Source organism: Saccopteryx bilineata, chromosome 2, assembly GCF_036850765.1.
Source record: "Saccopteryx bilineata isolate mSacBil1 chromosome 2, mSacBil1_pri_phased_curated, whole genome shotgun sequence".
NCBI lineage: Eukaryota > Metazoa > Chordata > Mammalia > Chiroptera > Emballonuridae > Saccopteryx > Saccopteryx bilineata.
In genome coordinates, this window is record NC_089491.1 from 287,780,599 (window position 1) to 287,803,829 (window position 23,231).

General features: G+C 45.8%; 1 long non-coding RNA gene across 1 annotated transcript; it reads right to left on the reverse strand.

Annotated features, from left to right (window-relative positions):
- Positions 1-10,798: 10,798 nt before the first annotated feature.
- On the reverse strand, positions 10,799-12,176 carry LOC136323290 (uncharacterized). Its single transcript, XR_010728954.1, has 2 exons — positions 11,938-12,176; positions 10,799-11,568 (listed from the first exon to the last, which is right to left on the reverse strand). It is a non-coding gene; the product is annotated as an uncharacterized lncRNA (long non-coding RNA).
- Between the last annotated feature and the right edge of the window lie 11,055 nt (positions 12,177-23,231).

Sequence of the window (23,231 nt, forward strand, 5' to 3'; positions counted from 1 at the left end):
AAGTACGATACTCCTCATCTTTTTTTCTTTTAGCCATCTTTTTCGTCAAAAGGATTTCTGCAATTAGCTAGCTGATTACTTGATTAAAAGGAGGGAAGTTTACTTCCTGACCTCACAACGACCCATGTACATTACGCATTATCCAATAAAAATTTGGTGTTGTCCCGGAGGACAGCTGTGATTGGCTCCAATCACCTGCAACCTTGAACATGAGCGGTAGGAAATGAATGGATTGTAATACATGAGAATGTTTTATATTTTTAACATTATTATTTATTTTATTAAAGATTTTTCTGTGAGCCAGATGCAGCCATCAAAAGAGCCACATCTGGCTCACGAGCCGTAGGTTCCCGACTCCTGCACTAGGTATTGCTTGTTAGCATTGTGCTTATTTCTGCTTGGACTCAACCTAGCTACCTCCATTCCAGGCATCACATCCACATTCCAGATAAGAAGAAGCGGGAAGACAATGGCAGCAAGCTTTCTTTTCTGTCTTTTTTTCCTGTTTTTTTGTTTGTTTGTTTTAATCAGAAAAGCAAAACATTTTCTGGAAAACTTCCAGTCATCTTTCTTTTTTTATGTCCTAATCGTCCCAGCTAGTAATATTTCACTCCTCATAGGACGAGAGGATGGGAAGTTTTACAAAGAGAAATAGTATAACCGTGACTGTGTTGAATTTATTCCTCTTAATCCATTCCCAGAGCCAAAGGACATTGCTGCTACACACCACCGACCTCTACCACCATCCTAACGGAATTAGCATTGTTAGTGATGACTGCCTGACAGTTTAGGGCAACCATGGTGGCATTATTTTTAGCTGTGGCAATGGTAGCTGTAGAAATGTCCAGTGCTTTCCTAAGACAAAGATACTTTGAATGTAGTGAAATATGTATGGCTTTGATCACTGGTAATGAATTTGGAGTCGGGAACTGAATACCACTTATCATAGCACACCTAATGTCAGGATTGCTTCTTGAACTTGAGAAGGCTACAGAGAAATCAAATCCAATAATGTCTATAGGACATTCCTTTTCAAAAGCAAGTAATTTCTGAATCTAATATAGAAGGAATTATAGACACCATTTGCATTGGTTGTTCAAATCTCTCCAAGCAAGTAAATTCTGAGACTCACATACTTCAAAGAGCCCTTTCTAGTCTATATTTTTACTCAATCCAAAGGGAAAGGTATTTCTTGGACTGCGGCTTCCTCTACCCGAGCAAAGACTGCAGAGGCCCATCGCCTACTCCTGTTTCTTCCCGTCTCACTAGCGTCTCAAGCTTAACCCTTAGTAAGCTCAATTTTGGTATTAGAGGTCTTTGATTGGGGCTCACAGGATGCAAGGTAGGGAGTTATGGTGACTGCCTATCCTAGATCGCATAGGATTGAGGCTTTCCAAGGAAGCAGGACTTTCCGTGCTATAACCTGGACAGTCCTAGGTAAATCAAAGTGATTGGTCACCCAAGGGGATATCACCAACATGAAAGGGGGTGAGTGAGAGGAGGGCTTAAGAAGGAAGAAAGAGAGGGAGGGAGGACATGGGAAAGTCATGGCCATTCCACCCAGCTCTCCAGTTTCTGGCTTTTCTTTCTATTTTGATAACTGGGGTTCCCGCACATCAGCTCCCCAGTGATCCCCGAGCTCACCGTTTCTTCAGGGTCTCTACTCTTCCCATCTGTACATAATTGCCCAACCAGCTCCTAGTATTATCACACTATAAATGTACTACCCGGTTCCTATTCCTGTTCACCAGATTTGATGGCATTGCAAGTGTATGTTTTGAAGCGCCCTCTCCTCCAACATGTAGCAATGACAGATAACAAAGAAAAGAGGATTTTTAAAGCCATAGCCACACTCAAAAGGGAGCTACAGTTGTCCACGGTCCTGGAACAGACTCAGAATGAGAAGCGAGGATAGAGGCTGGTCTGAGGGCCTGCCAGGCCCAGGGTCTGGAAGCAGGGGGTGCAGCCCTGACTGTGGCTTTTTCTGCACGTAACTAAGGACACCACAGCAGAAAGTGCTCCCTGGGAGGTGTGCGAACCAGGGTCCTGCTCACAACCAGTGGCCAGGGCAGGGCTCCCCTGGTTCATGAATGGAAGCTGGAAGGCCCGCCACTCCTCACTGCCTGGGTGTATCTTAGTGCCCCAAGAATTGGACTAAAAAAGGGGGTGCATATAGAGAGAAAGGCAGCAGGAGACCTCCCATATAGGATGATCCCATAAACCCAGCTTTAAAATGCATGAATAAATCTTACACCAAGAAAGATAGCCACTAAAGTCAATAATTAGGAGTTTTTCCAGGCATAAAAACAACAGCAAAAAAAAAAAAAAAAAGAAAGAAAGAAAATCTGAAACAGATTTGAAAATATGTACATTTAGAATCCTTGAAGAGATAAATGAAGGCATCACATCCTTAAAAAAGTATATAGGCCAACTGATATATTATGCCATTAAAACAGACAGGAATGACATAGGCATAGGTGGATATGCAATGAGAAATTATGAAGAAAAATAGGACCATTGAAATGTTTTTAAGAAACTCAGTAAGATCGATTCTAAACATAGTTGAAGAGAGATGTAACACATTGGACTTGGGAGGAATTTCCCCAGAAGGTAGCAGCTTCGAAGGGGTCATAAAAATAAGGTAGAGAATGGCGGGCACTGTGGTGGGTTATGAACGGGGGCTCAGGAAAGGCTCGTCAAAGGGGGCGTTTGAGCTGTGACCTGATTAAGTACAGGATGTGTTGATGTGAATGTAGATAAAAATATATCAAATAAATCCATGGATGCCCTGTAGTAATAGTAGCTATTTTCTGAGTTACCGTGATTGAATGAGGTAGGAAATACAAAAGCACCGAGCCCAGTGCCTGACCCATAGTTAGTAACAAATGTTCAGAACCTCTGCCTCCCATCCTAAGGACCTGGGTTAACAGAGTAGAATTTAGCATCTCACTTCGCACTGAGGGGGCTTTGGCCACCTCTGTTGGAGCTTGCCATTATTCCAGGGGAGCTTGGATCAGCTGATGCTTTTTACATCTGATAATTGGTGGATTTAGCTCTTGGTGACAGAGCTGGCACGCTGTCAGCTACCCGTCTGCCTGTTTTCTCCTCCTGCTTCTATCCCTTGAGAACAAACTCTATTTTTTTCTCTAGCATTAACTAAACAAGCTAGTCACGTCCAAGACACAGAGATGACATTTTAATATATCCAGGCAGCCCGGCTAGTAGTTTCTTTGCAAATCCCAAAATTTCATCAGTGCTGCTCCAAGCATTTCTCCCTGTTAGGTCTCGTCTGTTGCCTCGAAAGAAATCCCGACAGAGGTCACAGAAGGGGATGAGACAAAGCCACTCTCTTTCTGAGCATGGAGCCTTTTCAACTCACAGGCCCCTGACGGAAACATTTCCTAATGAAAGGAACAGAATAAGCCTGGCGCACAGTGAACAGCAACAGAATGTTCCATCAGACAGAGAGCAACTTCTTGGGACATGGGAATCTGGGAGACTGGATTGCATTCAAAGAAAATGCCCCAGAGTGACAGAGAGCTAGTCCTGGGGGCTCAACAGCATTCTTGAGAATCCATGTTTTAAAGAAAAGGGGGAGGTCCCGCCAGGGCCTGGGGGTGGGGGCTGGGCATCCCAGAAACAGGACTAGGCTGGGATGTGGGACTCTGGGCCCGAGCAAGGCCGATAAGGGAGGATGTGATGGTGGTGCACAGTGTATGTTTGTTTTTCTGACCAAAAGGGAGAGAACATGTTCCTTCCTCTCTGAGTCCTTGGTCAGGAAAAGTTGTTTTAAGAAGGAACGAAGGAAGAGAAAGAAGAAACATCCTTTTCTGCCGTGGCTAAGACTGGCATTTGCACTTGGCTCCAAGGGGCAAGGCTGACTAGTGGACCCTGGGCAGTGGTCCAGGGGGCCCTCAGTATCTCAGTCCTGCCCTCGCTACGCAACTGCCCCACACCAGGAAGTCTATACAAAATAAGTCTTCCTCTTGTTTACTTGGAGTTTTTTTTTTTCAAACACTGCACATCTCACCAAGTATGAATTATTTAAAAGAACACAATAAAGAACTGAGCATTTAACCTTTTGCTTAGTTGGAGGTAATGTTCATGCTTGGAATTGGAGAAAATAACAGGAATTGCAAGGAAAAGGGGAAGTACCTTCTGAAGAGGAAGGAAAAAAACACCTTAAGTTCACATCACATTGAAGGTAAAACAAAATAGAAAGCCAGATGACTGGGGTGAGGCTGGAGAGAAACCCTCTGCACACCAGCAACATGAGAGTGTGATGTGTGCATTTGCATAGCCGTGTGCACTGTGGCATCATTTCGCTGGTGTTCAGGTGGGCACAGATATTTTCTTTTCAGCGTGCTTGTCCATCTCACACACACATGCAGCTTGAAATGCATCTTTAATAAGATTTCAATCCCGGCGATGGGCAGGTAGGAGAGAATTTGACCGGAGGAAACTTCGACTTGAGAGTGAGTCATTTGTTCAGTTATCAATATTTAGTAGGCAGGGTCCCTGCACTGCAGTCGGCTCCTTACATGTCTGTCAGGTAAATTAATGCAGGACACCATAACAGCGAGTGGGAAAGGATTAGATTCCTTTCCTTGGAGACATTTTGCTGATGCCCCTTAATCACGCCATTAACCAATCGTCAACCCACAGAGACTACCATAGCTGTATATCTTTGGGTAACAAAACAAGTTACAGTTTCACAACTAAATTCTTTCTTAACCTACTTCCTCATTCTAATTAGAAACACTGTGTTGATCTATGTTCTCTCCTTATGCTTGGATGCATATGATTACTTCAAAAATTCACCAGCTTTTTAATGTTAACTACCTTTCCTCATGGGCTCCTCCAAAACCCACACAGAGCCCCTTGTGACAGCCAGGAGAGTATTCTGAGGACAGATGTGAGTGCAGTAGTTCAGTCCTTTTAAAGGGCCTTCCAGGACGCCTGCTGTCATAATTACTCTTCCTATGTCTCAGTCTTCATTTTAAAAAGGCCTTTGTTGCAGACCTGGTACTCAGGCACTCATGGCTGTGATTCCCAGAGAGGGAGAGGCTTGGAAAGCCCAGGAAGGAACTCACCTGTTCAATAGAGTACAGCCAAGTAGCAATTAAACCAAACCAGAAACTAGCGTTCACTGGTTCCTTGTGCTCTTTGTGCGAAACACTTTTTCAAATGAGATTAGAATGTATTGAACAGCTATGTGTGGGGATTTGGGCTGGGCAGGTTAAGCGTGATCATATAAGGTGCACATTTAAAAAACACACACACAACGTAGAACAGAAGCAGGTAATCCAGTTGATTTATTGAGGTTAACTAGGAATAGTTATTTGAATAGCTAATAATTTGACACTAGATAGAAAATCACTGTGCCTCTTCTTGGCTGAGACTCCGAAACCATCATTAGTATCCCCCACTCCCTTGACTCCCTTGCAACAGTGATTTTAGCAGCTGCTCTGCTATTATAGTTCAGCTACTTTATTTTTGCTTTAATCAGAGCAGATTATTTTTGAGCAAACTCACATTCTCTCTATATAATCTACACCATATAACCTCGTTTGGTTAATGAGGAATGGTTCTCTTGGTTCATTTCACGTTTGTGCAAAGCTAATGAATCCTGACCAATGGCATTATGCTAATCATATAAGAGCAGTTGGCTCTTTCAGACAGTTACTATTATGAGGGCTCCTGAAAATGCAGCACAGAAGAAGGAATAAAATGGAGCAGACATGTAATTAGGGACATTATGAAAATCTTTTCCCAGGTAGCAGAATTGTATTTGCAGCATACAGGAATTTTTGTCTCTGTGTTATATGCCGGTATCCTCTTCTGGGTCAGGTAGACCCTTCAGTTCTAGGAGGTAAAATCTCGGATGCCTCCAGGGCCAGGAAGATCAGGGAAATGAGTACAGCAGGCAGGACCCAGGTGCTAATGCCCGTGTCATGTGAGTGAGGACCTTGGAGGCCCGGACCTGGGCGGGGGTGGGGTGGGGTACCTGAACCACCCAGAGGAGGCCGCCTGCTTCTGCACCATGATACCAGAGGGCTGTGAGACCCAAAGTGGCCAGAAAGGCCAGAAAAATCTGGACTTGGATGAAGTATCCTGATTTTTAAGTGGCTCTTTTTAAAAGATAGAGATTAAATATTGAGCTGATCAAATAAAATGTTTTGGAGGGCAGGATCTGGCTGACTGCCATTTTGTGACCCCTGCTCTGACCACACAGAGGTCATTTCAGTAAGAGGCTCTGAACGTCATTTTAGGAAGAGGCTGGAGTGTCCACCGGGTGGCAGGAAGAAGCGCGTGCGCGGGCCTGCTGGCCGACCTCTTCAGAGTCTGCGAAGATTTCTGTGGATCTCAGGGAGCAGCAGTCCTCTTGGCCCCGCCAGCCACTGTGCCCTAAATCCTAGTGCAGCCCAGCACCGAGGGGACCTCCTCCCTCATTCCCTAACGTCACTGGACACAGACATGCAGGGAGACATGGAAGCATGCAGCCCACCACACCACCACCCACCAGTACCCTTGCCTGGCTCCCGCCCTCACCCCGAGGACCCCTGGGGAGCCAGTTCATGGAACATGAAAGGCAGACATCCTGTCTTAGCCTCCTCCCTTCTCTTGAGTGTGAGGGCACTTGACATGAGGCGATGGTCGCTGAGATGCAGGGCGCTCATGCTCTGGGGTCAGTTCCTGCTGTAACGGGGAGCTAACCGGCATCCTGGGCAGACAGCCGTGTCAGTGTCAAGGTGAAGTGTCATCCCTGTCTACTTGACGCCGATGCCTGTATCTGAGGCCTGACTTCTTGACCCCCTGCCTGGCTTTGCCCTCTTTATCCCGGTACCTGTTCTGCCTCCCAAGCTCCAAGGTCCTCATGCCTCTCAGACTGGTTTTGACCCATATACCCCTGCTCATACTCACCACCCAGACCCGGGCTTAGCTGGGAGGGCCGACTGGCTTCAGGGTCAGCCCCCCAGACTCCGTCCTGGCCTCTTCCCCTCCTCCTGGCCAGCTAGAAATGAGGCTCTTCTACGAGGAAAAAGTGTAATGTCATTTAAAGGGGGTTTAAACGAGGCCAGGCCAGGCATGTTTCTATAATGCGCAGTTGCAGAAGGGCATCATAAATTGATGAGAGGCCCATGCCTGGGGGCTCAAGGGCCTGGCGTCCAGCTGGTCCGAGCCCATGGGAAGGTCAGGGAGGGTCCCAGACCTCTCAGGTCTCCGTCAGTAAGCCAGGAACACAGAGGTCAGATCAATGAAGTGTTCATTCCCTAAGGTGACATGACAAATTAATCCAAAACTGTACTCGCCTAAAACACAAATTTTACATCTCACAGATTCCGTGGGCTAGGAATCCAGGCACTGCAGAGCCAAGTCCTCTGACCTGCAGTCTCTCTGCGGTGCCGTAGTCTCAGGGTTCAACAGGGAGAGGACGGCCTGCTGTCTAGCTCACTCAGGTGGTCATTGGCAGGATTCAGCCCTCTCTGAACACTAGAATAAAAGCCTCAGTTCCCACTGGCGGGTGGCTGGCCGCCTGCCTCCCATGGGAGAGTCCTGGGTCTCTGCATAGAGCGGCTCGCAACATGGTGGCTGGCATTCTTTAGTGCGAGCAAGAGCGGGCAAGTAAGACAGAAGCCAGTCTTTGTGACAATCATCGCTTTCACTGTCTTCTGTCCCATAGAATTGACTCTCTGAATCCAGCCCACACCCAAGGGAGGGGTGAACACCAGGGAAAGAATGCCAGGTGGCAGGGATCACTGGGAGGTCTTGTAGAGGCTGCCTCCCTAGACCGTCTCCCAGGTCCCTCCAGGGCTCAGAACCTGTGACTCCTCCCTCGCCCTCAGGAAGAGGCTGCCCATTCAGTTCACAACCCCGCCCTCCAAGCCTCTCACCCAAGTGCCAGAATGACTCTGACATGGTCTTCACCCGGAGTTAACCAACATGAAAAATAAAGTCAACTAGGAACATCATCTAATCCAAAAGCGTTCAACTGTGAAAACATTATTGATTGCATTTTCTTGATTTCCATAGCATCTGCCATCAGAGGACTCTGCTGGTAGACCATATGTCTTTTTAGAGTAGAAGGGAAATACGCCTTTGTTCAGACCACTGAAGAACCAAAAGCCCTGAGGCCGCCCCCTGCTGAGGGCCTGGGCTGCTGTGAGCACTAGGAGTGTCACAGCTCAAGGGCCATTCTGGGTCCCTCTTTCTTTATAAAACAATGGCAGTCCCGGATTATCCCCAGAGCCTCTGGGGAGTGTTCCTATGGGATGCTGTCACTTTCTTAAACCTGTATGTGGCCTGGTTCCAATCCGGGGAATGAGCTAGTTCTCCAAAACCTGAGGACTATTGAGTTGACTTGGATGTGGAGATAAAGCTGCCCTTGCAGGAAATGAAAACAAATGTTGCTGTCCTGACATAAGCACTTTTAGGGCAGTCATGGATTAAAACAAAACAAATCAAATTTGTTTGAATCAATCCTTTACTAATAGCCCTTTTTATAATTGTAGTTGCCATAACCCTTCATTTTTTAATGACTCCAGGTCTCCTCTGTGTGGGAAGACATTGAATCAATGTGCCATACATATTAACCAGCTTGGAGTCTACAGTCTAACTGAGCCTTATGGCCTCTTGCCTCAGAATGGGAAGGTTGAGATCCATGCACTGATTTACTGTTCTCATTTTGAGGATTCCTGAGCAATCCCTTTTGTACCTGTGAGATTCTAACCGATCCTTTTGATTTCCTTTTCATCATACTTAAGAGTCCAAAACTTACAGATACTTCATCTTATCATTATGAAAGCTTTTTTTGTGTGTAGTTGCTCATTCATTCTCTTAAAACTGATAAAACGAGGGATTGAGATCTTTACCGGGAGGTCACACGGCATCAAGAAATGCCATGGACTTTGGCATCAGTCAAGCTGGATTTGAATGCCTGACCCACCAGCTACTTGCACCTAGATTTGTAGCAAGTTACCTCACCTCGCAGTCTTAGAGAGTCCTCGTCTGTGAAGAGAGATCACAGACACCTGCCTCACAGAATGTTACAAGGATTTAACCACAAAGATATATCTATATAAAGCATTTAACACGTGCATGGAACTCATTACTTAATAAATCTGGCTTTTTTTCATGCTTATGGAGAAACAGAAGGAGATTTTGAGTGTCTCCAAATGTTGGACCAAACAGGAGCAAGCCAGGAGTGGACTCCCTGAGCCTAGACCATCAGCCTTCACTGTAGTCAGTCACACACTCCCTTAGCAAGTTGTCACCAAAATCCCCCGCTTCCCCACTCTAAGCAGCTTGAAGACAGAGCCTGGAATGCCACAGAGGAGGCATACCGCCTATGCCATGTCTGTGCCCTTGGTCAAGGTGGATTTGTCACGGTGAAGGAGCTTCATGGGCAATACACGCAGAAACACTGAACTTACGTTATATTGGGTTTTATGGTTAAGCCTCTGCATCTGAATGGGTGAAAAGCGAATACATATAAATTGGGCAGTAGGTTCTCTGTGGAGGCGTCACCCCAACAAGCAGCTCCCTTAGGTAATTCACAAAGCCAGCTGCTGATCTGGAAACTCCTCTCCTTTACCTAGATAGTAGCCCGAGAGCGGCTCAACCCATCCAGGAGTTGCTCTGACTTGTAAGTCAGCACTGGGCATGCACGGCGTCCTGAGTCTGGCTATTAGATGAGGAGACTGAAGAAAGGTCAAGAGAAGCCACCAAGATCCCGAGTCAGGGGCTGGAGGAGAAGCTCAGAGCGGGGGGGGGGGGGGGGGGGGGGGGATGATCCCTGGCTCTGGGCCCTGGGGCCTGTGTTTGGGGTAGCCCGGCCCATTGCATTAGATGTGAGGAAGAGACACAACGTGACCTGGCCCAGTGGTGTCCCTTGGCCACTGGAGGATTATAAAGGCCTTTGCCGGCTATAAAGAGTAAAGGAAACTGGCTGAATGTTGAATATGCAACAAAATTAAGGAAAACTGAGATGGAAGGTATTTTAAAAGGAGGGGAGGGCATTGGATGACATCTGTCATGGACCCACGCTGCAAATAATTTAGCAGGTCTCAGGTGGGAACGGTGGAGGATTAGAAAATAAACACAGAAAACGTATGAGATCGGGAGGACCCATTGCACAGCTGATAGCTTGCAAGAGCAGGTCTCCACCCCCAAACTGCTTTATTTATAGGGCAGAGCAAAGTCATTAGCAAATCAAAGAAATCTCTGATACAAAGTCACATTTCCAAGGCAACCCAAGAATTCTCCCAAGTACAGAAAACCCTCCACCCTGAGTAACATCTTAACTTCACAAAACAAAGGGTAAAAAGAAAACTGCCTCCAGTCTCTTCAAGGGACATGGGCGATGGGACGAGTGAACACTCAGCTTCATAGCCAATATGGAGGTGTGGGGAAGAGCTTAGCCTTTAGCCTAAGCCTTAAACTGCGAGGGCTTTGCCAGCTTGCAGTCTCCCACAGGCATCATCAGTCCCACTGCCTCCCAGTGTCTCCTTCCAAAGTCCTCACCTCCAGGGTTCACTCCCTACCCCGCAGCCCGTGGTGTTTACCCCAGCTGGGACTCTGCCCTCCCTCATGGGGAACTAGCTGATCCCTTGTTCTAGCTATGGAAGCCCCCTTCAATTCATCCCCGGATTCCCTAGGAAACACCACAAGGTCACAAAAGAGAATATTCCAAGCAGAGGATGTGTCTTTGAGTACAGGCACAGCTTCGCCCAGGATAACGCACTCTGGGCACACTAGCCAACTGGCACAGCTTTTTGTGCGGCCAAAAAGTCCTCCATTTCTTTTTTTTTTTTCATTTTTGAAGCTGGAAACAGGAGAGACAGTCAGACAGACTCCCGCATGCGCCCGACCGGGATCCACCCGGCACGCCCACCATGGGGCGACGCTCTGCCCACCAGGGGGCGATGCTCTGCCCATCCTGGACGTCGCCATGTTGCGACCAGAGCCACTCTAGCTCCTGAGGCAGAGGCCACAGAGCCATCCCCAGCGCCCGGGCCATCTTTGTTCCAATGGAACCTTGGCTGCAGGAGGGGAAGAGAGAGACAGAGAGGAAAGCGCGGTGGAGGGGTGGAGAAGCAAATGGGCGCTTCTCCTGTGTGCCCTGGCCAGGAATCGAACCCGGGTCCTCCGCACGCTAGGCCGAAGTCCTCCATTTCAACCCCAGGTGTTGCTCTGGTCAAATTCCACCTGCCTTCTCCTTCTCACTGTCCCCGCAGGTGTCCTCATACCTACAGTAGTCATGGAGATGACTGGGGGCCTCTTTGGACAGGGAATGAAGACTCCTTGGGCAAATCAAGGACATGAACCCAGTGGAGCCATCGAGATGCCTTCTTTAATTTTGCTGCTAAATGCCTCTGGTTTTATCTGGGATTCTGGTGATCTTCGTAGAAAAAGCATCCCCGGGCAAATGCCATGGAAATCGATACTCTTGGATTTATGACGACCCTGCAGCTTGTCACTGGTCCTTCTTTCAGTCAAGCAGCATGTCCTGGTCCTGGCCACTTCTAATGTTCTCAGTCCCTCTTCCTCTGCATGTTGTGGCACGACCTGCAGACAGAGCTCAAGGAGGGGAGACCCACTATGATGGAGCCACGATGAAACAGGCTGTCGTTCACTGCCCAACCCCTTCCAGTCTCCTCCCCAGCCATTTATCTGTTCTGAAACTTAGTGTCTATATAAATGTATATTTTTAAATAAAAACATGTGCTGAAAAGACTCCTCCTTCTATCTCTGTGACCCCCCTCCTAAATCCCGCTGGTGGGCAGCAGGGCCCTAATCTGGCAGCCTAGCCGAACCACCCCAGAGAGACGCACCCACCACCAGGAAGCGTGAGAAACGCAGAGCCCCACAGCTGGTTTCTAGTTTCAGCCCTAATTCTGACTCCTGGGGGGGTGGGGGGGAGAGCCGCCGCCTCACCTGTCTTTCAGGAGGTCATTTCCACGCCGCACTTTCTTGAAAAAGCACCCACCCTTCCGAGAGGCTCCTTTCCAGCCCCCTCCACCGCCCCAATTCCTTTACTTCCACCTGGAACAGAAGACTTTCCTGTCCCCTTAGAGCACACTGGTGTGACACACAGCTCCTGGGGAATTCTTCAAAGAAACAGATTCTTGCCTGATCCCCGACCTCCTCACACACACGCAGAGCCCCGGCAGGAAGGCCCAGGGCTCGGCTGAGTGTGCCAGGCCGCCGCCACCCACCACGCACAGCTGCCGTGCTAATTTTAGAGCTCTGAGAAGCCACCTGACTCCAAGGCGCCTTGGAGAGGCACATCACGCCCTTTCTCGGGAGTGATCTGGGTGGGGCCCCCTCCTTGCTTTTAACACCCATCACACCTCTGTAAACTAGAGAAGTGACTTTTTTTTGGAGGCTACTCTCAATAAATGATGAAAATGGAAAACAACCCTCAACCAAACTGAACTTATTCCCACCTGGCCTCGCCCTGAGGCGTTAGACGGGTGCCCTGCTAGTTGCCTTATCTCCACCTGGACACCGGGTACCACCTCACAGTCCACTTGTCCGAAGCAGAACCCGCCAGCCTCCTCTGAACCCTCTCCCCCTGCCTGCCGGTCTGTGACCCAAACAGGGAGTCTCAGCAATCTCGATCACCTGCCCTACCTCTCCAGTCACTAAACCCCAGAACTGAAACTGTCTTATCTCCTTCATAGGAGTTCCTAAACTTCTCCCTCCACTGCCCAGCTTCCACCCCAGAGATCCTGATTTAATATGGAGCAGGTGTCCATATTTCTTTTTCAAATTCCCTAGGAGACTGACGGGGATGGAGGGAGACAACTTGGGGTGGTGGGCACACAATGCAATATAGGCAGATGATGTATTGTCAAATTGTGCACCTAAAACCTGTGTAATTGTATTAACCAATGTCACCCCCATAAATTTAATTAAAAGACTTTTTTTTTTTTAATTCTCTAGGAAACTCTTATGTGCAAACTCTAATGAGAATCACTGACCTGTAGGAAGAAGTCCAGGTTCCTTCCATGGCCTCTGAGCCTCTCCCTGCCCGGACCCCTGCCCGCCTCTCCAGCCAGCCTCTCTCCTGGCCTCTCCCTTCCATCATGCTCTGGGGACACTGAGCTGCTGTAGGTCCCAACACCATGCCCTTGCTCACTCTGCTGCCACACCCTCCCTGCTGGACCAACATCTCCCAACTTCCATTCCCCACTACCCACCTCAGCACCTTCCTGCACTCTCTCTGGTGTTCCACAGACCCTGGGTGTGTCTGAACATCTCATGTTCTATGGCGACTTATGTGTTCCCCTTCCAAAGCAAAAGGAGATATTTATTCATAAAGGGTTACTGCATGGAGCCCAAAGTAGCTGTCAGTATGGCCAGGCTCTCGAGCACTGGAACCCCGAATTAGAATGCTGCACGGACGCAGGCACCGCCTCTCGGGCACTGGGGTTATGTGGCCTCTGGTCTCTGTTCATTACATTTGAGTCTTCTTAGCTGACAACATTCTCTCCTTCTGTGTGTCCAGATGGTCCCAAGATGGCCACCTCACAAAGGCAGGCTCAACTCCTGAACGTACTTATTTTCACTTTCCCCAACACTGACCACCATCCTAAATATCAATTCTAAAGTCCCAGAAAAGAGAATCGTATTGGCCCGATGATTCGCCCCTTTCTAATCAGCTGTGGCCACATATGGCTGCTGCATCAGAAGGCAGGCCTTGAAAAAAAATGGGATTGAATCATGAGATGAGCAAACATCCCGAAGATGATCATTACACCACAAGAGTCAGGGGATCCTCAGAGCCTGTGATAAGTGGGTACAGATCGATTAGCAACCAATGAGCCAGAGCGGGAAACCATCATTGTAGTGTTGATGTCAGGGAGGGCTTCCCAGAAAAGTTGACGCTGGACCTGGGCCTCAAAGGAGGAGTGGGATTTTGCCAGGCACAGGGGGACAGGGAGGATATCCTAGGTGAAGGCAATGTCAACAAGATACCTGGGAAGTATGTTTCCGAGTAAAAGTGCATGGGGACTGTCATGGTGCCAACCTGTCAGGGCCAGCAGGGGGCGCTAGAAATGTGGGTGGGGCCCCGACAGTGCAAGTGTGAGCGCCTACTTGAGTCTGGTCTTCACTGCTTGGGAGATGGGCTCCTCCTCTATTACTCAGGCAAGGAGAAGGGGCAGGGAGCAGGGAAATGGGTAGGTTCTTCTCAGATTTTATAGTTCAAAGACCGCTTTGCCTGTGATACCTCATCTGATCTTCAGAATAATACCATCCTAACGTGGGTAAGACTGGCTTTTTTTTTCAATTATAGTTTACATTCAAGATTATTCCATATTAGTTTCAGATGTACAGCAAAGTGGTTAGACAATCATTTACTGTACAGGATGGTCCCCCAGCTGCTTTAAATACCCACCTGCCCCCTGAATATGTATCTTGATATTATTGACTATATTCCTTATGCTGCAATCTGCATCTCTGTGACATTCGGTAACAACCAGTTTGTACCGCTTAATCCCTTTGTCTTTTTCACCCATAGCCCCTCCCCTCTGACAGCTGTCAGTCTTTTCTCTATACCCGATGAATCTGTTTCTATTCTGTTTATTTTGTTCATGGATTCCATATGTAAGTGAAATCATCTGGTACTTATTTTTCTCTGCGTGGCTTATTCACTTAGCATAATACCCTCTATGTCCATCCATGCTGTCACAAATGGTAAGAGTTCATTCCTTTTTCACAGCCACATAGTATTCCATTGTATAAATGTACCGCAGCTTTTGTATCCACTCATCTGCTAATGGGCAAGGCTGGCTCTTATTCTGCCCTTATGACTAAAGAGGAAAATGTTCAATTCAGTTAAGCTACTTGATCAAGTTCACACAAGTGACCAGCACAGGCATGATTTGAGCATAGGTCTTCTGACTCTAACATTTGTTCTCAGTTTACTGTGCCAAAATATGCAGCAATGGGAAGTAAGACTGCCCTGAGCCTGATCGGGGGTGGTGCAGTGAACTGAGCTGAGGGTCACCAGCTCCGAGCTCAACAGCCCCAAGGTCACTAACTTGAGCGCGGGCTCATTCAGCTTGAGCACAGGCTTGCTGACTTGAGTGCAGGGTTGATGGCATGAGCACAGGATCATCAACATGGTTCCAAGTTGAGCCCAAAGTCATTGGCTTGAGCAAGGGATCACTGGCTCAGCCTGAGCCTCCTGGTCGAGGCTCGTACAAGAAACAGTTAATGAACAACTAAAGTGACGCAACTATGAGTTGATGCTTCTCATTTCTCTCTTCCTCCCCTCTCTCTCCCTTTCCTATCTCTCTCTCAAAAACAAACAAACAACCTGCCTTGACTTATGATATGATGTATTCTTTATACTAGTGGTACACATAGTAAAAGAGATTCTATTATATAAAAGTCACAAAAAAACAAATTCCCTTTTTTTTTAGAGAGAAAAAATATTTTTGTTATTGACTAATGATACAGAAAAATGCTTACTCATGATATAAGTTTGACTGTATAACTACATGGTGCTAATCTTTTAGAAGGTGAAAATATATGAATCGATGTTTTTCTCTCTTTCTCTTCCTCTCTTCCTCTCTCCCTAAAAACCTAGACACATAAAAAGAAGTAGCTAAAAAGTGAAAATGTGCAGTGAAAAAAAATACCAAAAAGGAAAACATAAATTGTTTTTGGGTAATTCTTATTTTTATTATTATATCTTCCTATGCCTTCTAAAATCCCTACAATAAAAATATACTACTTTTAAGTAAAAACAGTAATTTTTTATATGAGAATATATATATGTGTGTATATACATTATTCAGTATGTATTCACTCATGCTAAAATTGTCAAATAGTATTCTTTCAAAACTTATTCATACATATAGAACTAATACTATTTTTCAGAGACACAAAGGCAGGCACACAGAATGCTGGTCATCCTGTTTTTTCATCGGTATGTCTGGGTCATGTTTCACTTCGGGCCCTGTGGATTTACCTCATTCTTTAGCAGTTACATGGGACCGCCTTTCACTGACTGTATAAAACTTATATAACCAATCTATTGTTCAGACATACCTAAGACATTCCTGGCTTTTTTGATATTATAAATTATAAATGTACTATGTTTATATCCTTATATATTACACACCGATTTTATTGTATGTGAACAATGACAGTGAAATCAATTGGTTAAAAGGCACGTGCATTTACAATGCTGATAAGTATTGCCAGGTTGTTCTCATCTTCACCTACTATGGGTTAATTTTCTTTTCAGTCTGTGCCAACTCGATATGTTTTTTTTCTTTTTGTTTTTACAAAAAGGATTCTTTTACAAAATACATAGAAAAAAATTTCCATCACTGACTAATCCAGAGTGTATTGGTCAGAGTCCAATATATATCACATACAATTTTTTAACCAAGATTATGTAACTTAGGGTTGTAACATTTTCCCCCAGTATCTACTTTCCCCCAGTATCTAACTGACAATTGTTAATTGTCAGTAGGCATCTAGAAATGAAAGCTCAGTCCTATTTATAGCAGGACATAAAAGTCATCTTGTGACATCAAATCGCTGTGGTTCATAATGCGAGGCAGTCACTCAAATCTTCATCCCCGTGATTGAATGGCCAAAAGGAATGTACTGTGGTTGCAAAGCTCAGTTGGAAACAAGGAGTATTATTAGGAAGGGACATTCTCCGGGCTGGGCAGAGGCCTGACCACAGTCCGCAGGACGATCAGGTGCAAGCCTGAGCAGCGGCCTGGAAAGTGGTCCGGACTGCGGATGCCTGGCCTCCTGGGAGGAAACAGCCCCAAATAAATTGAGCTGCTTTCTTAAAGAAGCCCAGGCCTTTCTAAGCATCTGGGTCGGTTGGTCGGTTGATTTACTTGCTTCTTTGTGTTTTAGCTTTGAGTTATGAGTTGAATATAGGTAATGCTGCCTTTCCCACATATCCATTCAAGGAACAGGTTTTAAATCAGTATGCTACTAAGAAAAATTGTAAACTGACTTCATCATCTCAGTAGATGCCAAGAACAATTCAAGTCAAATCAGTATTTATTCTTTTTGAAAACTAAACTTCTTTAACAAAAAGGGTCTGTATTAAAGTTTCTTTCTAAAAGAAACCCAAACGATGAGCCAATATTATATAAAATGGAGACTCCCTTCAAAGCAGAAGCAAAGCCAGTGTACTCTGTGCCATTGTCACACTCAGCATAGAATGGAAGTCCTCACACCAACATCCCCTGAAGGGCAGGAAACAGAGGCATCTACACAGGAAAGGAATAACGGAAGTATCGTTGGCAGCCCTGGTTGGTGTTCAGTGGACAGAGCGTCACCTGGCATGCCCACGTCATGGATTTGATCCCCAGTTCGGGCATGTACGAGAAGCCATCAATGAGTGCACAACTCAATGGAACAATAAGTTGATACTTCTCTCTCTCTTTTCTTACTCTCTCTTTATCCCCCCTCCCTTTCTCTTTCTCTCTCAAATCAATAGAAAAAAAATTTAAATCAAATAAAAATAAAGTATCTTTGGGAGGTGATATTATTATATACTAACAAAATCCAAGAGATGAGAGGTGACAGAAAGCTATGGAGTATAAGACAATCCACAAAATTTGATGTTGTTCTTTATACTAGTGGTACACATAGTAAAAGAGATTTCCATTATATAACAGTAACAAAAAACCAAATTCCTTTTTTTTTTTAGAGAGAGAGAGAGAGGCAGGAAAGGAAAGATGGAGGGGAAGTAGAGAGATGAGAAGCATCAACTCATAGTTGTGTCACTAATTGTTTACTGATTGCTTCTCATACATGCCTGGAACCACCGGGGCCTCCAGCGAAGCCAGTGACCCCTTGCTCAAGCCAGTGACCTTGGGCTTCAGCCAGTGACCTTGATCTTAAGCTAGCTACCTTAGGCTCCAAGCCAGCAACCTTTGGGCTCAAGCCAGCAATCTTTTTTTTTTTTTTTTTTTTTTTTTTATATACAGAAGCAGAGATAGACAGGGACAGACAGACAGGAACGGAGAGAGATGAGAAGCATCAATCATCAGTTTCTCGTTGCGTGTTGCGACTTCTTAGTTGTTCATTGATTGCCTTCCCACACATGCCCTGACCGTGGGCCTTCAGCAGACCGAGCAACCCCCCGCTGGAGCCAGCGACCTTGGGTCCAAGCTGGTGAGCTTTTTGCTCAAGCCAGATGAGCCCGCACTCAAGCTGGCGACCTCGGGGTCTCGAACCTGGGTCCTTCCGCATCCCAGTCCGACGCTCCATCCACTGCGCCACCACCTAGCCAGGCTCAAGCCAGCAATCTTGAGATCAAGTTGATGATCCTGTGCTCAAGCTGGTGAGCCCACATTCAAGCCAGAGATCGCAGGGTTTTGAATGATGGCCCTCAGCATCCCAGGTAGATGCTTAATCCACTGTGCCACAACCAAGTCAGACCAAATTCTTAAATATTAACTCAGCTTAGAGTAAAATCATTATCTTATGAAAGAAATGTAAGACATCATAATAGGAAAAATAAAGGGAGACAAAGATGGCAACTCTAACTTGCTTCCAGTTAAGAAGGGAAGACAGTACAGATACTATATCTTAAATTAGTATGTGAATTTAATGCAACTAAAGTTCCCCTAAGGCTGTGTTCAGCAAACTCATTAGTCAACAGAGCCAAATATCAACAGTACAACGATTGAAATTTCTTTTGAGAGCCAAATTTTTTAAACTTAAACTATATAGGTAGGTACATTCCTTATCGAGGTAGCGCCCGCACATGGTGTTTTGTGGAAGAGCCACACTCAAGGGGCCAAAGAGCCGCATGTGGCTCTCGCAGCAGTGGTTTACCAACCACTGACCTAAGGTAATTTCTACAACTTGACAGATAATGTAAAATTAGCCCAAAAGAAAGAGCAGTCAAGAGTAACAAATATTTTTTTCTTTTTTTTTTTAACAAATATTTTTAAGTTTATAGATGCACCCTATTAGATTTTGAAACATAAATATTTGAAATTTGTATGTATGGTATTGACATCAAAACAGGCAGAGGGGGAAATCACTAATTGAATAGAATGGATAATCTAGAAATAGATTCAACAGCTTTGGGGACAAAATATCTGGAGGCAGGAAGGGAACACCAGGAGTGTAACAATGGAAAAAGAAACAGTATTTGCACAAACTGGGAAACCGGGAATAATTGTCCATACATACGTGTCATACTTAGAGTGACCTATTTGGAAAGTATCTGGTACTTGCCTTTTAACATGTCTTGCCCTTTAACATTGTGGTTGTGTGGAGACTATTTTTCCTTCTGCGGACTCATCAGAAACACTGAAGGGAATTTCCCCCTTACTTCTCTCAGAAAAGGCAGCCAAGCACCCTGTGCTCCTGGTTCCCAAGGAAACAAGCCTTGTTTTGGAAGCACTGGTTCGAAACTGGCGTGGGGACATGAGGTATAGAGGTGCAGTGCCAAGCGGAGCAGTTGGTTCTCTGGTTTGAGGGTTCTCTAAGGAGAGGGGAGAGGACAGCGCTCAGGAAGTGATGGCCCCAGGAATGGGGCATGGGTGCAGGGATGTCAAGGCCAGAAACACCAAGCTCCTCAGTTTGGAGACAGCTGCCATGCTGTCTGGCATTGTGAGGAGAAAGTCCTGTTGCAGAACTCATCAGCTGGGGTTAGCAGCATCTTGTGTGGTGACCAGCTGGCCTGGTGACAGGGGCCTCTCCCCAACCCTCCTAGACTGAGTGAGCCCCAAGGGCCTGCCACAACCCAGGGAGGGGCAGGGAAAGTGAGGTCCCCTCCCTGAATAAGTACTACCCAGCTCCAAGACGATCCTGAGCTAGAAAAGTAGATATTTTTTGAATCTCAGGTGCATGCAGTACAACAGTTCATACCCATTACATGCCTCACACAGTTGGATAAACTCGGGTGCTTCAAAGAATTATTGACAACCACCCCCTCTTTTGAAGAGTAGAAAACAAGCTTGTGTACTTGACTCAGGGGTAGAGAACAGATACATTTCTGGGTAACAAAACAAAAAAAAGCCCAGAGATGATTAGACAGAGGGGTCTTGGAAGCACGCACAGCCTGACTGGCATTTACAGAAATTCATTCCCATGTTGTACCCAGATCACCCCCAAATGGCCTGGGTTTATTCTAGATCAGGGTCAACTATATAAAATTAATCTATAAGTGACTATTAGCAGAATGTTTCAATGATAGGAGTGGAAGCCCAACAGTGTAATATGCATTTTGCACTACATGGGACATAAAAATTCGTGCAGAGTCCAAGTTGACAAAGGACGTATTCAGCGTAGGCTGTGTCTTACCAGAGGCTTCTTTCTGAGTTAATGCGGGGAGGATCTGGCCTTTCTCATTCTCACGAATGCTCATTCGTCCCCTCTGTCACCACAGGATGGCTTCCAGGGAAGCAGAGCTGAGCCCTAATGCCATGGAACAAAGCCAAGCTAGCCATTTCAGTGGGGCCCAACACATATCCTCCTCTGTCATTAGTCCTTTTGGCAAGGGGTTGAGGCTAAATGTGACCCTACAATTTGGCTATGAGATTTTGAAGTTAAAAAAAAAAGTTTATGTGTTGTATTAGGATTCTCCAGAGAAATAGAACCAATAGGAGATTCAGCTATAGAGATAGATGATAATAGTTAAAAAGGAAGAACAAATTGAGTCATTTGTGCTAAGCCCCACCAAGACTGAACACCTCACCTACTTATAGTTTCGCCTTCACCCAGGAGTGAAATTTTAAACCAGAGTCTGGAATTTCCTGGTCAGCTCTACTGAGGTTGCCTGCCTGATCAGACCCCTTGTCTGAAATAATCCACTCTTTTCTCTTAGGCACTTCTTTTATCTACTAAGATGAGGATGCTGCCTGATTCATGAATTGTTCAATAAGCCAAGTAGATCTTTAACTTGGTTGACATTTTGTTCTCGTGTGTGTGTGTGTGTGTGTGTGTGTGTGTGTGTGTGACAGAGAGAAATTTATTATAAGGAATGGGCTCATACCACTATGGAGGCTGAGAAATCTCATGGTCTGTCATCTGCAAGTTGGAGGCCCAGAAAAGCCGATGTATTTCCAGACCAATCCTGAAGTCCTGAGTATCAGGAGAGCCAATGGTGTAAGTCCCGGTTCTAGTGCAGGAGAGGACCAGTGTCCCAGACAGAGAGTCAATCTGCCCTTCCTCACCTTTCTGTTCTGTTCAGTTCCTCACCAGGTTGGATGGTGCCCTCCCACAATAGGGAGGGCAACCTGCTTCACTCAGTCTACTGATTCAAATGCCAATCCCTTCCAGAAACACTCTCACAGACACACCTGAAGATAATGTTTAACTAGGGAGCAGGGCATCCCTGGGCCCAGCCGAGGTGACACATAAAGTTAACCATTGCACAAGCATGCATGGGTTCAGCAGGGATGGCTCAGCTACCTAACACTATGATTGTGAAACTAATTGCCAACGTGTGTCTCATTAAGCAGGCTTGGATGAGCTAATAAGGGTAACAGAACCAAACTGTAGTTGGTGATATCTATTTTTTTAATTCCTCAGATTAATTCTACTAAATTTTAGAATGAAACGGGGATGTCATGGAAGGCTGAGAAAAGGAAAGCAGGGAAGAACAATTTCTTGTTTGTCCCTGATTCATGTTTGAGTCACATGATTTTTATTCAACATCACTATCAATAAAAGTAAATGAATGTACTAGCATTCACTTAATGTATAGTATTTCTAATCACATGGCCCATTAGTATAAAAACTTGATCATTTCTGACCAATTAATTGAGTCAACCAGGCCAAATCTCATTATATAATAAAAAATAATTTTTTATTATACTTGTAGTGTGAACAAATTCAACATTTTGATTACACCATCAATGACCTTACGTATGCTGGTTATTGACATCTTCCAAGCTTTTTTTTTTCTTTTTCTTTTTTGTGACAGAGACAGAGGGACAGATAGGGACAGACAGATAGGAAGGGAGAGGGATGAAAAACATCAACCCTTCGTTGCGGCACCTTAGTTGTTTATTGATTGCTTTCTCATATGTGCCTTGACCGAGGGGCTACAGCAGACTGAGTAACTCCTTGCTCAAGCCAAGGACCTTGGGCTCAAGCTGGTGAGCCTTGCTCAAACCAGATGAGCCTGCGCTCAAGCTGGGTGACATGGGGTTTGGAACCTGGGTCCTCCGCATCCCAGTCCGACGCTCTATCCACTGCGCCACCACCTCGTCAGGCGACATCTTCCAACCTTTTATACTTTTATTTTCCCTGTCCACAAAAGATGCTCCGCCCTGCTCCAGCCACCTATGACCTAACCTTGCCCAGAAAGCTGGGGTTTGCCACTGAAGGCTGAAGGTGCCCAGGGCTGTCGGTCCCATCTACGACACTGTGGATGAGCCTAGGGTATTTCTTCCAAGAAGCAGGTAAACTGATCTCATTTGCACAAGGGCCACTTAACTATGTCTTGCCTGAATAGTCAGGTTTTTTATTCTTCCCTCGAAGATCTCTGTTGTGGGTGTTGATAGTCCTATTTTCTGCTGCTTTGTTTAATATATAGTGTTTCCTTTATCCCTCCTACCTCAATGCCCCACTCATATTTCAGGCTGGGACCTACTCCTAATTTAGAGCTCTCTTTCCCCCTATTGCCAATTTCTATTATGAATCTACCTTTGCCACCCGTCTTAGTGTATCCCAAGGTTCTCTTTACCATGCCACAGTCGCAGAGCTCCAGGGAAAAGCAACCTGGTCTCATCTCTCCAGGCAGAGGAGAACAGAAGCTCCATCTCCACACATGCTGCAGATGGCTTTTCCAGTCTACCTGAATCATTACCAGCTAGAAGCAGTGGTCACTGGGACTTGGACGTGAGCTGCAAAGTATAGAATTGTGACAACAATTCCAGTGCCATGCGAACTTTTCCTGTGTGGACTTTTCCTAGACTCCTGCTCCTTGTGACAGCTCATAACAGACTGAATTGGGGTTGGGTTGCATTTTTCAGAAATTTGGCATGGTGTTGGGGCCAACTTGGACTTGGGGAACATGTTAAGGACACTACTTTTTTATGGATTCTTGCTGTATTGGCCAAGAGTTTGCTTAAAGGCTTTAATCACTGTAAAAAAAAATAGGGGACTGGATAAAGAAGATGTGGCACATATACACCATGGTATACTATTCAGCCATAAGAAATGATGACATCAGATCATTTACAACAAAATGGTGGGATCCTGATAACATTATA